At 39.3% G+C, this 14,050-nt stretch overlaps 1 long non-coding RNA gene across 2 annotated transcripts; it reads left to right on the forward strand.

Annotated features, from left to right (window-relative positions):
• The first annotated feature begins 1,433 nt into the window (after positions 1 to 1,433).
• Positions 1,434 to 12,068, forward strand: LOC102028727. 2 transcript variants are annotated; one of them, XR_001232703.1, is made up of 4 exons: positions 1,434 to 1,583; positions 2,056 to 2,247; positions 2,932 to 3,278; positions 10,918 to 12,068. It is a non-coding gene; the product is annotated as an uncharacterized LOC102028727 (long non-coding RNA). The 2 variants fall into 2 exon arrangements; XR_259875.2 differs by having other exon boundaries at positions 2,167 to 2,247.
• Positions 12,069 to 14,050: the final 1,982 nt, after the last annotated feature.

The raw sequence follows: 14,050 nt of genomic DNA on the forward strand, positions 1-14,050 counted from the left end.
TGTTTGTGATTGTCTTGTTAACCAGTGATTTCTTCAGCTTTGTTTCCATTTAAATGAATGTGTAAAGATAAACACTAGAATTTGCATCAATATATTAATGTTATCCTTCACATTGAGAGCAAAAAAAAGAGTTAGTTGTTATTGGTATTATTATTTCAGTGGGATGGCAATGAAGATAAACAATGGATATCAGCAAGGCTGGGATAACTAGTGTAAACCATGACAAGGGCGATTAATAGTGTATATAAACACACTCAAAGTTATATACACAATCTTAGCTCTCACCTAGGGATTTCTTTGTATTTTTTAAAAGAGTGATTTGTATGTTGGCAATTGCAAAGTTATCAATTCTTGTGCTGAGTGTACTGTTTATATATCAGAGGTATGGAGTACATACATTGGACCATGATTTATTTGCCAGAGAGAGTGTTGACCTGAAGGAAGTTTGGTGAATTAGATTCTGGCTCTGCTGCTGGCTTATACTTAAAGGCAGCTCCCAATCTCTTTGGACCTAAGTTTCCTCATCACTGCATTAAGGAGACAATATAGTATGTTCTAAAGGTGTTCCCTGGAGCACTAGTTCTGAAGGATGTGAATGAGTTACTAAAAAAATGGAAGGATTTTTAACAGTGGAAGGAAGTTTCCCTGGTCAATTACATTTCAGATAGATTGGGTTAAGTGATATTTAACATCAGTGTTTTGCAGGACTGTTCAGTGCCTTTGGTATGTCACTGCTCCTTGTAAATGTGAGTGTGGGTGTTGGGTGCATGTGCTGGGGGTGCGGTGGGGTCTATATGCAGTTTTCCTGAACTGATCTGAAGAGAATCTAAACTTCTGTGGTTCCCTTGAAACTATCATATTTGCGATTCCTTCTGAGGTTGATGAAGGGGCACTTGCATGCAACCTCAGTGTTCCTGAGGCTAGGGTTTGGGGAACAAGCGGATGTCGCTAAATGAGGTCGATTCTCTTTCAGAGACCAGGTCCTCTAGAGAAGCAGGGAGGATGGTACTAAGTTTAATGCTCAGTTTCACTACTTACAAAATGAGTGATGTCAGACGAGTCACACAGCCTCTTGGAGTTCACGTCTTCATGTACAGCTTGAGGATAACTCTGCAGATGGAGCACTGTATGCCCCCTCTGCATGGAAAGGCCTTTTCGATGCCCCGCCCAGGGCCCCCTGCTTGGCACATTCCTACTCATCATTCAGGACTCTGACTAAATGTCCCTGTGTTCTGATGTCTGCTCTGACCACACCAGTCAAGCACCCTTTCTCTGTGTGTCCATGGCTGGGCGCCTCCAGTCCCATATGCCCTTGCGACAGCACCCCTAGGTCTGTCCCTGCACACTCAGTCGCCGTCTCCCTCTTCAGGCAGTGGCCCCTGGAGGGTGAGCTCTGCCTTCACTCTGGGCCCTCTCTTCCTCCCCCAGCACTGCTCATAGCTTATTTTGGAGCACGGTCTGGAGTCTTTGAGGAGTGTACCAGCATGTGGTCAGCTAGAGGCCCTCAGGCCCTTCGTAAAGCTCCTTTCTGTGGCAGAACCAGCACAAGTAGCTGGCTACAAGGATTTAGAGCTCCGTGGTAGGTGAGTCAGAGATGCATCCCTCCTTGAACTTGGAAACTTCAGCCATCCCGTCCCTCTGGTGTACCTATTGCTGAGCGATTGTGCCTCATTTTCGGTTTCTCCTCAGCACTGACATGGTGATGTCATCCATCCATGAGGTCTATGTGACAGTAAAAAATGCTTTGGCATGGTAGCACATGCCTGTAATTCCAGCACTCTGGGAGAGAGGCTGGGGTGGGAGAATTGCAAGTTTGAAGCTAGCCTGGGGAACTTAGTGATTTAGTGAGAACTCGTCTCAAAATAAAAAGGGCAGGGTGCTGGGGATGCAGCTCCAGGCGAAGGCCCTGACTTCACTTCTCAGTACCATTAAAACAAACAAACCTTTGAACAAACAAAAAGTTTCCTTTGGAACTGCTCCTCTCCTGAACCACAGAGATTACTCAGTGAAATATCTTAGTAAAATGTTTCTTTTCGTCAACTTGTTTCTAATTAGATGCTGTGCCTTGCATAGTGGTATATGGTATGTCTGCGCCAGGTGGAATTCAGTGAGTGGTCAATGAGTGACTTAAAGTATCTGAAGGGCTATCACCTTTTAATCAAACAGACAGGTTAGTGCTTCCTCCTAACGTTGGCTGCTGCATCAGAGAACCTCAAACAAGGCTGGAGCCAGGCTGACTTTTGAAAGGTAACTTAAAGCTTTCCTAAGGTCTCCTAAAAATATCACTGAGTCCAATTTTAACCCTCTAAACTTCTTAAAAGCTTCTGTCCTCCACCTGTACACACACACACACACACACACACACACACACACACACACAGAGTCATAACCTTTTCAAACTCCTGAGAGCTTTAGCTCTTTCTAAACTTCCAAACCTAGACCACACTGGCTTTTGTCTTTCCTGCCTTTTTAACACCCTTTCTCTCTCCCCCTTCACTCCCTTCCCTCCTTTTTGTCTCTCTTTTAGACAAGGTCTTTCTATATGGCCCAGGCTGGCCTCAAACCCGTGATTCTCCTCCTTCAGCCTCCAGAGCCTTCTAGATCTATTTCCCTCTCTTCTCTCACAGCTTTCAGGATTTGTGTGACGTGACAGCCTCCCCTCCTCTTGGTTCCTCCTCCCTCAGATTCCAACTTGTGCAGCCAGCCTGGGAACTAGCTTGGCAAAGAGAGAATTCTCCTGAGGAGTAGGTGCTGGGAGGGAAGGGAGGAAGGCCTGGCTGGTGGATGAGTTCCCCAGCAGAACTGGATGTGGGGAAGAGTGGAGCCTGCAGTCTATCCCTGTAGCTACAGCTTCCTGAAGCTCCTGCTCTTGCTCAGGTTTGATTAATAGTGCACACTATCTTGCATCCAATTTTCCTTTCTTTTTTGCAGGTCTGCCTTCCAAGTTCATCCTTTCCCTTCTAGAGACCTTACCTAAGAGACGCTTTGTGAAAATCAGCTTTACTTCTGAGGACCTCTAGACAGACTGTAACCTTGTTTAGCAATTATGACAAGGATATAGCAAGTCCTTTTGGAAAAATTTCTCACAGCCACATGCTCCATGCCCCCTGCTCCATGTTATAGCAAGATTCCTTAGGCCTCAGCGAAAATGGCTTGGTATGCGGCCACCAGCAAGGTAGGACTGTGGCCCCTTGTAAGCTCAGTGAAAGGCACAAGTCCTGAAATATGCTACTGAGCTATCCAAGAGCTGGAGAGAGGAAACCAAAACCTGTCTGAAGGTCAGAGTCACCTACAAGGTGGTTTGCAGTATAGCTATATTTATATATATATTTAAATTTTCCTTAATGTTTTATTTTGTGGTTGAAATGTTTGCAAACTTACTGTCATCCTAAGTTTTGGTACAATAATTTATGGTACTTTTCTGAATCAAAAGTTCATCCTTAACAATTTAAATAATTGGTCTCTAAATTCAAATATGACTTTTGTGTAAGGGTTTTGACAGTAAGCTGTATGGTGAACAATTTAATTTAAGGTTGTTTTAGTGGAATCTAGATATTTGGGAAGCGTGAGGTTCAGCTGAAACTGCACAACAAAACAATGGAACCATGATGAACATTTATTGAGTTCTAACATTGTGCACCATGATAAGAGAGTTAGAAAAAAATAGTGTTGGAGAAGTCAGGGGAGATTATGCTGAATGGTCAAGTAAGGGAGGCTGTTGTGAAATAGAATGGAAATAAATACAGAGGTAGAGTTACTTAGAGAACATTGAAACTGTAGCAGAGAGTCCCTAAATGGCATTGCAATGCCTTGAGGGGTGGTGGTCATGCAGACATCAGTTTGTCTCTCAGGAAACTCTCCAAGGCAGGTGGGCAAGGCTGGCTCTGAGAGGTCTTCCAGGACCCAGGTTTGTGAAGCAGCTCTGCCATCAGCAATGTGTACTTTCTCTCTCTTTTTTTTTTTTGTTTGTTTTTTTTCTGGTACCGGGAATCGAACTCACAACCTTGTGCTTGCCAGGCAGGCGCTGTGCCGCTGAGCTAAATCCCCAGCCCCTGCAAGCAATGTGTACTTTCTAAAATTGGTCCTCAGCCTCCTCTGTACCAGTAAAAAGGAGAAAAGGATCTTAACTGGCACAAGCACCTTTTATTTCCCAAAAAAGAACTTTGAAGCAAACACAAATGTGGGGATAATGCAGTGTCACACATCCCCATATCTCCAGTGGGCCCATCACACAGCTGCAGCAGTTATCGTCACCTGGTAGACCAGGCATTATTTATTCCTCCAAAGATGCCCTCCTCTTTGCAGTATTACTTAAAACCCACCCCCAGACATCTTTGAGCAGATGGCCTGGAAGTTGGACATGCCACCGCATCACTTGGTAAGAATTGTCACACAGCCACATCTAACCTTAAGCAAGGCCGAACAGCCATGTGCCCAAGAAGGAAAGGGTGCTACCCTTGAGGTTACAGAATTTGATGGGAGAGGCTTGAAAAAGGTTATAGATATTGAAATTAAATTACCCAAGGAAAGATCAAGGGCATGTCTATGCTGTAGTAAAATCCAAACCTTGACATAGTGTAGAGACCTGAGCAACTACAGTGAGGGTTACGCCTGCACTTTGCAAAAGCAACACTTGTGAACAGAGGTAGAATGAAATTTTGCAGAGAGATATCAGTGGCTGAGACTATTACATCTTGGTGAAGTTTCTTTGGGAATGTAGTGCAGTACGATGGTGTGTGTCCTCATCTGTTGTCTGCTCCTGGGTAAGTTATAAACAATCAAGTTCACTCGGCTTACAATACTGCAGACTGGGAAGCCCAAGGCCAGGGGCCACATCTTGTGAGACTCTTCTTGCTGCAAAACAAGATGGCGGAAGGGCAAGTGAGCATCCATGAGACAGAAACGACAACATTCACCCTCTTATCAGGAGCTTCCTTCTCATTAACTCACTCCCATGGGTGAACTAACTCATTCCTATGGTAACAGCGTTAATCCATTCACAAGGCTGGTGTTCCCATGCCCAAATCACTTCTTAAAGGCCCCACCTCTTAATATTGTCAGAAAGGCAACTGAATTCCAAAAGAAGTTTTAGAGGCGATGTAAAAACCATAGCAGTGTGAGACTGCTTGAAGTGCAGTGGCAATCAGGAGAGTCTGACTCCAATCTTGCTACTTATTATATAATTTTGAGTAAATCTCTGAACTTCTGAGCCTCAGGTTTTTATTTGTGAAATAGATATAACTTTACCTCTAAGCATAATTTTGAGGATTCACTGAATTACTGTATGTGAAAGACATAGAATGTATATTACTATTACTGATTTTCAGTGACTAGAATAAACACATACGACTAAACGAAGTTGTAAAACTTTTTATCACCACCATTATTGAGGAAGAATTGATTTCAAGAAAAAAGAAAATACTTGATGATTCTTGTCGTTTTCAATCACCATGCATATTCATTTGAAAGTGAGCACTTTGTATTTATGTGTTCGATTTGGGGCATTTTCTTTACCATGCTTGTTTCTAGTTTTTCATACGCTTTCTTGCCCAGGCTATTTATGCAAATACATAGCCTCAAAGACAGGAGACAACATTTCAGTTCTGTCAGTTGGGCTCGAGAGCTACTTACAATCATCCCCCCACCCCACCTCTCACAAAAATCTCGTTTTTCACCCTGTGTAGCCATGCAGTTGCATTATCTCCTGTCTTTCTAGAAAATCTCTGATTTTATTTATGTATTTAGTTTTTGATGTCACAGATTTTGAGTTAGATTTCATCCTGGTGGCTGAAAATTCAATATTTTCTGAACATTTTCCTTCAAAACTACAACGGCATTTGGCAGCGAAGAAGCTGGAGGGATGAATAGGCTTCCATGTTGCTTGGTTATAGATAGGGAGATGCTGGCAGAAATTTGCAAGCATTTGCATATATACAATTGTCTGTCTGATGTTCGCTTCCATGCTTGCTCTCCTCCTCTGCCCCCTGTTCTCTTTGTGCAGTGAATTACTAATACAAATACAGATAATGAAATTTCTGATCCCAGCCTGCAAAGCAGATGTGCATTTTGGAAGGTATCTGGGGAAAATGGATAGGTTCTCCGGATCTTGTTGCTTTATCTGGACAGGGCAATGAAGAGGAGAAAGTAATTACAAGGACTTGTCTTTGAAGGTAGACTGAGTGGCACTGACAGGGTTTCTTTGCAGGGAATCTTGTAGAGATGCTATTTGCTTGTTAATATCAATAGGTATTATTCCTGGAAATGGAGTTTGTGTATTAAATGTGTGTTCCGCAGATGGGACACTGTCCTCAGGAAGCAGAATAAGTTCTGTCTTCGTGGTTTCAGAACAGAGTAGGTCTGGAGTGGGTGATATTTGTCCACAGCCTGATAGCTATAATAGTACAAATCCTAGAGGGAAGTGACACCTCTCTTTACTTTTGGCAAATTGTTGCTCCTGTGTGTTGAGAAACGATGGATTTCTTGAGCAGAAGCGTGAGTTGGTTGGGCAACTGGATGTGATTACTCTGTGGCCCTGATTAGGTGGCAGTGATACCAGGAATGTTCGGCTTGCCTGACTCCAGAGTATGTGCCTATTAGCTATTAGAAAGTTCCCTGGAGAGAAGAGCTGAGAAACAATTTTAATTGGAAGCTTTTTAGGGTAACAAACAACATTTTCTTCTACCTATGTCCCTGCAGTAGACTTAAAATTAATACTCTGGCAAGCGAGCAACTAAAATTAAGCTCATGCTTTCTTAAACAAGTGAATAAACAACAAAGTTTTGATTACTAGCACACTGCATAATTAATATGATCACCTTCGGTTCTAAAAATGCCTATCAATTTTTTTCTTTCTAAATAATTTTTGTTATTACCTATTGTTGGCCTTTTATCATATGGCATGTGGTAATGCAAATTCTGTCTGTTGAATAGGTTTCTAAACAACCCAAGTTTGTGCTGACAGCTTGTATGAAAAGAACAAATATTTGCTTTTTATTTCATGTAAATAGTGCATGCTGTCAAAGAAGACAGGCTTAAAGAGGCTAAGCTTTTGTCTTTATAGCTCACTAAGGCACAGCTAATCTATAGGAAAAATAATTTTAAGTGCAGAACTGCCACATGGAAAATATAGACTTCCCCCTGGTTGAAATGACAATAGTAGAAAAAAAAATTAGCTGGAAAAGGCTACGAAATGTTTATTTTGTGATACAGCCTAAAATATGTTAGGAATAGAATAAAAAAGAGAGAAATATTTTAGAAGATTCTTCTAACAGCTATCACACTATTGGAAATTCGTTTAGTTGTAATGTAACACTTTCAATAGACATGAAATGATGGTACTTTACACTAGAACGGGGTTAGTAAAAAATAGTAATAACATTATTCTGGATAACACAGAAACTCAGTTCTCAAAATGATTGATATGAAGGAACTCATTAGGTGATCACTGGATTGTTGCTTTCTTTTAATTCTTTTGTAGCCTATACTTTATGGTCTATAATGATGGAGGTAGTGCACATATTACAGTTGAGTTTTGTGACAAAGAGTGGATGAAAGAAAATTTTTCTTAAAAGTAGTAATAATGTTCATCTCAGTGCTGCCCTCAGTTTCTACACTATAGAGGTTTAAAGTAGTATCTGAAACTCATTTGTAGATATAATGGATAGCAATCTGTATATGAAATATTCATTATGTACATTACTGCTTCTGTGTGGATTCCTGCTGTCTGCCACCTTAGGTGGGGTTGTGGCTCACTGTGCCCCTCTGACTCATTTCCTGTTTCTCAGTGCCTACTGTGCAACAGTACTGGAAATGTCAGCAGCCAGCTACCTGGCTGGCGGGACTGTTGTTCCCATTCTCCTTTATACAATGAGGAATTAACTGTTCGGTACTGTCACCTGCCTTCTTCAACACACTTTATAACACAGAAGGGGAATTTTAATAAGACCTCCAAGGGGTCTGCTGCCATTTTTAGAGTAAAGATTCCCCACAAAGGAAGTGCGTGAGACTCCCAAGAGAAAGCTGTTGAATACTCCCCCACTGAGAAGAAGCGGTGTCATCCCATTTTATTGTCTACCTGTCACCACAGCCCTCGCATGATTCTGACAGGCTGCTCTTTCCTCTTGTAGCTAGTGCTGCTTAATGTCATTTTCTTGGTTGAACATCTTTATTTCTGACTTGTTACAAACCATTAACTAGTTTCCAGGTTTCAGTGTCCTGGCCAGTTTTGACTAGTAAGTCATTTGGCATAACAAGATTTCCCTTTTATCTTCTTGCTAAAGAAAATCTCTGCAAGAAATGATCAATGTTCCAATTTTTATCTGTCCTAGCAGATAGGAAGTGCTTGTCATTGGATGCAAGGCATCTTTTCTGAAAGCATATTCTAGTTCATATAATAGAACTTGACAGATACTGTAGGTAGCGATCACACTATTTGTAGAAGTCTTTAGATAATTTAGGTGCAAAGCAGAGAATTCTACAAATATACTTGTTTGTGATGGTTTCAAATAAATATACCATGTTATTTTTAATTCTATTTCTTAGATGAAGTATCTCCAAAAGTAAAATTCTTTGAATATGTTTTGAAAACCACTTAATAGTTGAATAGTTGTCAATCTCTATAAGCACACTATGAAGTGTTGGTCACATGTAGCACTGCTTGAATGAAGACTGGCTGTTTTGGACATTGATGTTAAAAATAATAGGTACAGATATGTAACAATGACATATTGCTAAAATATTTTAAAAATGTAAGCTTTAGTTTACTTTTGCATAAAGCTACTCACACATAAAATTAATGTAACTAAAACTTAAATTTATTCTAAAGTACTCTACACTATTAAAGTTGTAAAAGTATACTCATTTACAAATGCACTTAAATGTTACAATCATATTTATTAATGAAATAGTACATCATTAAAATTTTAAATGGGAATGTTTATTTATTCTTGCCCAATTAATGAAGTAAGAAGATTTAAAAAATCAGTTATTGATGAAGCAATTCCACTTGCAAGAATCTATCTCAGTGAAATAGGCCAGCCAGTTCAGAAAGCATGTATGTTTAGTGCATATGGCATTATTTTTTTAATTGTGAAAAATCTTAGAGAGCTTAACAATGCATTAGTAAGGGCATAGGTAAGTGAGCCACTGTCCATCCCTAAAATGGAATATCCTATTGTTTAAAAAATGAGCTATAGATGGATGTGCTGATATGGGAGACTATCTTCTATGAGTTGTTGAGAAGACAATGCAATGTGCTGCATACTACCCAATGGGGAAATCTCTCTCCCCACCTCCTCTGTCTTTGAGCGTGGAAAAGAGTCTGGGTGTGACTTACTAGACAACCTCTGGGTGTGAAGGCATGGGGAAGACAAGAATGACCTGATCTTTGTTATGTATACCTACATATTATTTGATTTAGATTTTCTAGTGTTTAAAACCTGACTAAATAGTTTTAAAGTGAAATCTCACATCATATAGAAAGGATAGGAAAACAAGAGATGAATATACTTGAAATTTCTAACAAAGAAGCATGGTTTCCTTCCACTCTGGCACTTGAAGCATTTTTTTTTTCCCTAGAGTTTTTTTTAAAGAACCTAAAAATATGAGTGCATATGCTGTGAACCCCCAGTCTATGTCACTCCAGGCAGAGGTGGTGTTCTCAGTTAAATTTCTGATGCTGTATTTCAAATCAGCTCATAAATTATTAATAGTACATGTGTAGGTCAGAGACACACTAACCCTGACAATCATTCTATAATATTCTCTCTTTAGCATTAAAAGAGAAGAGAAGAGCGTAATCAATATGCAACATCAGAGGTACATTTCACACAGATATAGTATGTGCACTTAGGGAAAAAAAAAGCCGTATCTTTACAAAAACCTGTCAACCTGGCATTAATCTTGTATTATGAATAATGTGGCTATCTATGAATCTTTAATATTTTTTAAATGATGAAATTGTATGGTATGTTCTACCAAAGCAAATTTGATAAAATGTGAGAATAGTTTGATCAATGAAGATGCTGATATACATGAATAAAAATAATCTAGCTCATTAAAGTGGAAAAAGCAACAGCTATAATTTGACCTCAAGGTAAATTTTCAGCTTAAATAAGTTGGGTTTTATCAGTATCCATAATGCTTAGAAATCAGTCTTTAAACAAGTTAAAAATAATTGTTTGATAAAACTATCATCCTACAAGACAAAACATCCCTAGAAACATACTACTAGCATCCAATATGGTGCAGACTTCTAGCTCATAATAAAAATTGTATTTGAGAATTCCTAACAAACACACAGATTAATGTTTCATATATAAGACACAGCAGTGCTTGTGAAAGATTATGAATCCAATGGTTTGTTAGAAATGCTGTTATGTTCATTTATTTTCCATGAAGTAATCCTGGAATAATTTGTTTCAGGCTTAATTTTCAATGAAAGTAAAAGTAGATCAAGAACTTTGCTTATGGAATTTGCCTAATGAAGAAATTTTAATCAGTGCTTGTTGAACTGAAGATAAAAATGTAGTTTGTTTCTACAGATTTGAGGAGAATTAACATGTATCTGATTGTTAATATTTGATTCTTGTTTAATTATTTATGATATCAAGGAATGAATCTGTCAAGTAAATAATGAAATGCGTACATGCGGCATATGTAATTAGTTTAGGTGCATAAATCCAAAGTGTTCACTTTATAGTTGTCAGTGCAAAATTTATTAATAATGAGAAATGTTAAGTGAAGAAAATTCTTAACACAGTCTACCTCATTTGTGTGGGTTATAGCAATTGTTAGTCAAAGATGAAGAAAGAGAAGAGAGAAAGAAGAGGAAAAGTAGTGGTTAGGCTTCTTTTTCTAAATTATGCTTTAATGGTTTAAAAACATTAGTGAATTGGAGCACATTTTGTTTTCCACTAGGTAGAAGTGCCTGATTTGAACAAATGAGTTGAGAATGAATGCTGCAAATGGAATAATTCCGCACTGAAACAAAAACAAAAACAAACACAGAGGCCTCAGAGCTTCTAAATCCAAGTGATTACTTCAAGGTGTGGAGGGAGTTCAACCATCATTTGGGAACTGAAAACCCGCTCTTATGATTGAACTAGATTTGGCCTTGAATTCACTGTGAAGGGGAAAAGATGGCCAGCAACGCATCCTCAGCTGCCCTCTTCCATTTTCCTTTCTTCACTGGCCAAGGGGGACTGGGAGATAAGCATCATTGTGTTAAATATGTCCTTGAGGGTTTGTGTGGGATGCTGGGCATAAAACAAGGATCTGAGGAGACCATCGGTACCTGTGAGTGGAGTTGGAGCAGCAAATCAAATCTCTGGGTAAGATGGGCTGGAGGTTAGTGAGCTTTTGGTCCCCAAGGACATAGAGCAAATCCTGTTCTCCCCTGGATGAGCACCAACTCCACATTAAACAATCCGACTCAATCACTTGGTTAGAGCTGCTTCTGTCCTTAAAGGTAATCACCATTAGCAGTGAGTTATATCATACGGGGCAACCAACCAGAAAATAAGACAATGAGATCCTATTTTACTACTAACTAGTGTTACAACAATGTTCTGCAAACTCCAGAGCTTCAGTTTCTTCACCTATCAAAAGGAGAAGGCTGCAGTTCTGGCTTTAATGGTCTCTGATTTAGAGAGATGGTATTGAAGTACAACTGGATTATGTACAAGCAGTTCCAGGGGCATCTTGAAAAAGAGCAGGAGAGAGTTAGTACTACTGTAGGAACATTCATTGTTGGATGGGGTATTGTTATGGAGGCAGCTACACATTTACTAGAAGAGAGATATAACCACAAAAGAGAGCCCACATGATATTTAAGTAAATGACATGAGTCTAACTGGAGCCACCACTTAAGAATGCTTTTACCTTACATGTGTAAAAATTAAAGAAACCTAGAAGGCCTATTTAGGAAAAGGAAATGATATTACAAGATGAAGAATATATGTTACAATTATCCTAGCTGTCTTCATAAAAAGAGGGGATTGGCTATTTAACAACTTTATTTTCAAATGCTTCTGTAATTTACAGACTTTCATTAAGGTAATGATCTAATGGTAAAAATCCAGTTATCAGATTACTTGTTAAATCAAAGGAATTATTTGCTATCCTCCTGACTTAATTCTCAGATGTCTACAAACAAACAAACAAACAAACAAAAAACTTAATTCAGCCAGGCATTAATATTGTTAAAGGAAAGATCCTATGTGGAATCCATAATGTGGTTGGTTATTCAGGGGGAAAAACAAAGCAAAAGAACAAATGTGATTTTACCATTTCCTAAGAATTCGAGCAATCAGCTTGCTATTGACTAAATCAGTATATATTATTAAAAAAATTTCTACCCTACAGAAGTCCTTATTTCTTAGGAGTCCAGCCCAGAATCTTGGAAAAATTACATATATAATGCATATGGTATGTGTATAAAAGTATATTAAGTATTAGAGTATTAAGGTCACTAAGCTTGAGGATGCAGGAATAGAAGACTGGGAGACTGGCCAAAATTCAGCTTTCTCTTCGGCACTGCCTGTCCTATCTCTCCCACTCTTTTTCTCCCTCCTTAATATAAAAGGGGAGTAAATCTTGATTAGTCATCAATTATGATAATCTCACCTCCTTTTGTCATGACAGTTGAGAGATAGTTTATGACCTAGTTCTGGCTGATTTGGGTTATGAAAAAAAGATCTAAGGGGATCTGGCATGTTTTCCACACTCTTAAGAAGTTTAAAGTAAGAACTCATCTTTTTTGCCTGGATTTTGTAATGTCTTAAAGGGAGCTGGAAAATATAACAGCCATATGAGACCTTGAGGAGAATTATCTAAGGACAAAGTCAATAGACTGAAGGTGAGAACTTGGGTCCTTGACAACATTAAAGATGTTAAGCCAATCTTGATATCGGCCACTTTTGTACTTCCTATGTGAGATATTACATATTGTTGGTGAACTTAGTAGAGACAGGTTTTCTATTACTTAAGATGATGGTAACAAAAACAAGGTATAAGAAGCTTTATCGCTTCTAAGAGAACAGCTCATCCTTGAGTTGAATGTGAGGTTCAACAATTCTTCTGATAATATTTAACACCTGATCCACTGTTTGCACAATAACAATCCTCCAGTTGTTGAAAATATGCATTATTTTAGGAACACAGGGGTCAATAAACACATATTAAACATTGCTCAGAACAAATACTAAGCAACTCAATATTTAGTGTCATTGTATGTGAAGAACGGGATGGTTTCTTGAAAGAGGTGGTATTTTGTCTGGACCTGGGAGGATCCATGGTATTTGAATAGTTAAAGGTAGAGTTCAAGGGCATTTTAGAAAATGTGGTATATCTAATACCAACTGCAGCGTAGGTCATAGGAGGAAATCACATCGGTATGATTTGAGGATCTAGGCTGGTAGCCAAATAAGGCTGGCCCTGGGTTAGGTGCAGACCAGGGAGGGTCTTATGGTCTTGGGGCTTCCTTTCTATGCAGTGAGAAGCACAGTTATTTGAGCCACTCACCATTTATTGACTCCTGAAAAATGAATAAAACATGTAATACTTATTTTGTATAGTTTTTGTATATTTTAATGGAAAATGTGTATGATTTTAATTAAACAATAAAAAAATCCATTTTTCATTCTAATTTGGGCTTGTTTTTAGAGCAGTTGTCAAAAGAAACTAGTACATGACCTCTGTTTTCCAAAAGGTGCAGAACTATATTCGGGTTCTCCAAAGAGAGGATTTAAGGACTGTAAGCACCATTTCCCAGCAGTCAAGGTTAGAAGGCTGTGGGTATGGGCGCAGGACAGCTGGAGGCGGAGTCTGACGCTGCCGGAAGGAAGAGATGCCCAGATTTAGACCACCTAGGATTTTTCCCTGGCCATGGTGGCAGAGGGAAGAATCGCTAGGGGACAGGGTGAAGATCCACAGCATGACCTGAAAGAAAGACCTACAAGGTGACACTCCACAGTGGTGAAAAGCACAGACCCCTTCCTAGCTAGGCTACCCTGGATTCCTCGCGAGGCCTAGCTAACCCTCAGATTCCAGG

This window comes from Chinchilla lanigera, unplaced genomic scaffold (assembly GCF_000276665.1).
Source record: "Chinchilla lanigera isolate Chin_1 unplaced genomic scaffold, ChiLan1.0 scaffold00009, whole genome shotgun sequence".
Lineage (NCBI taxonomy): Eukaryota > Metazoa > Chordata > Mammalia > Rodentia > Chinchillidae > Chinchilla > Chinchilla lanigera.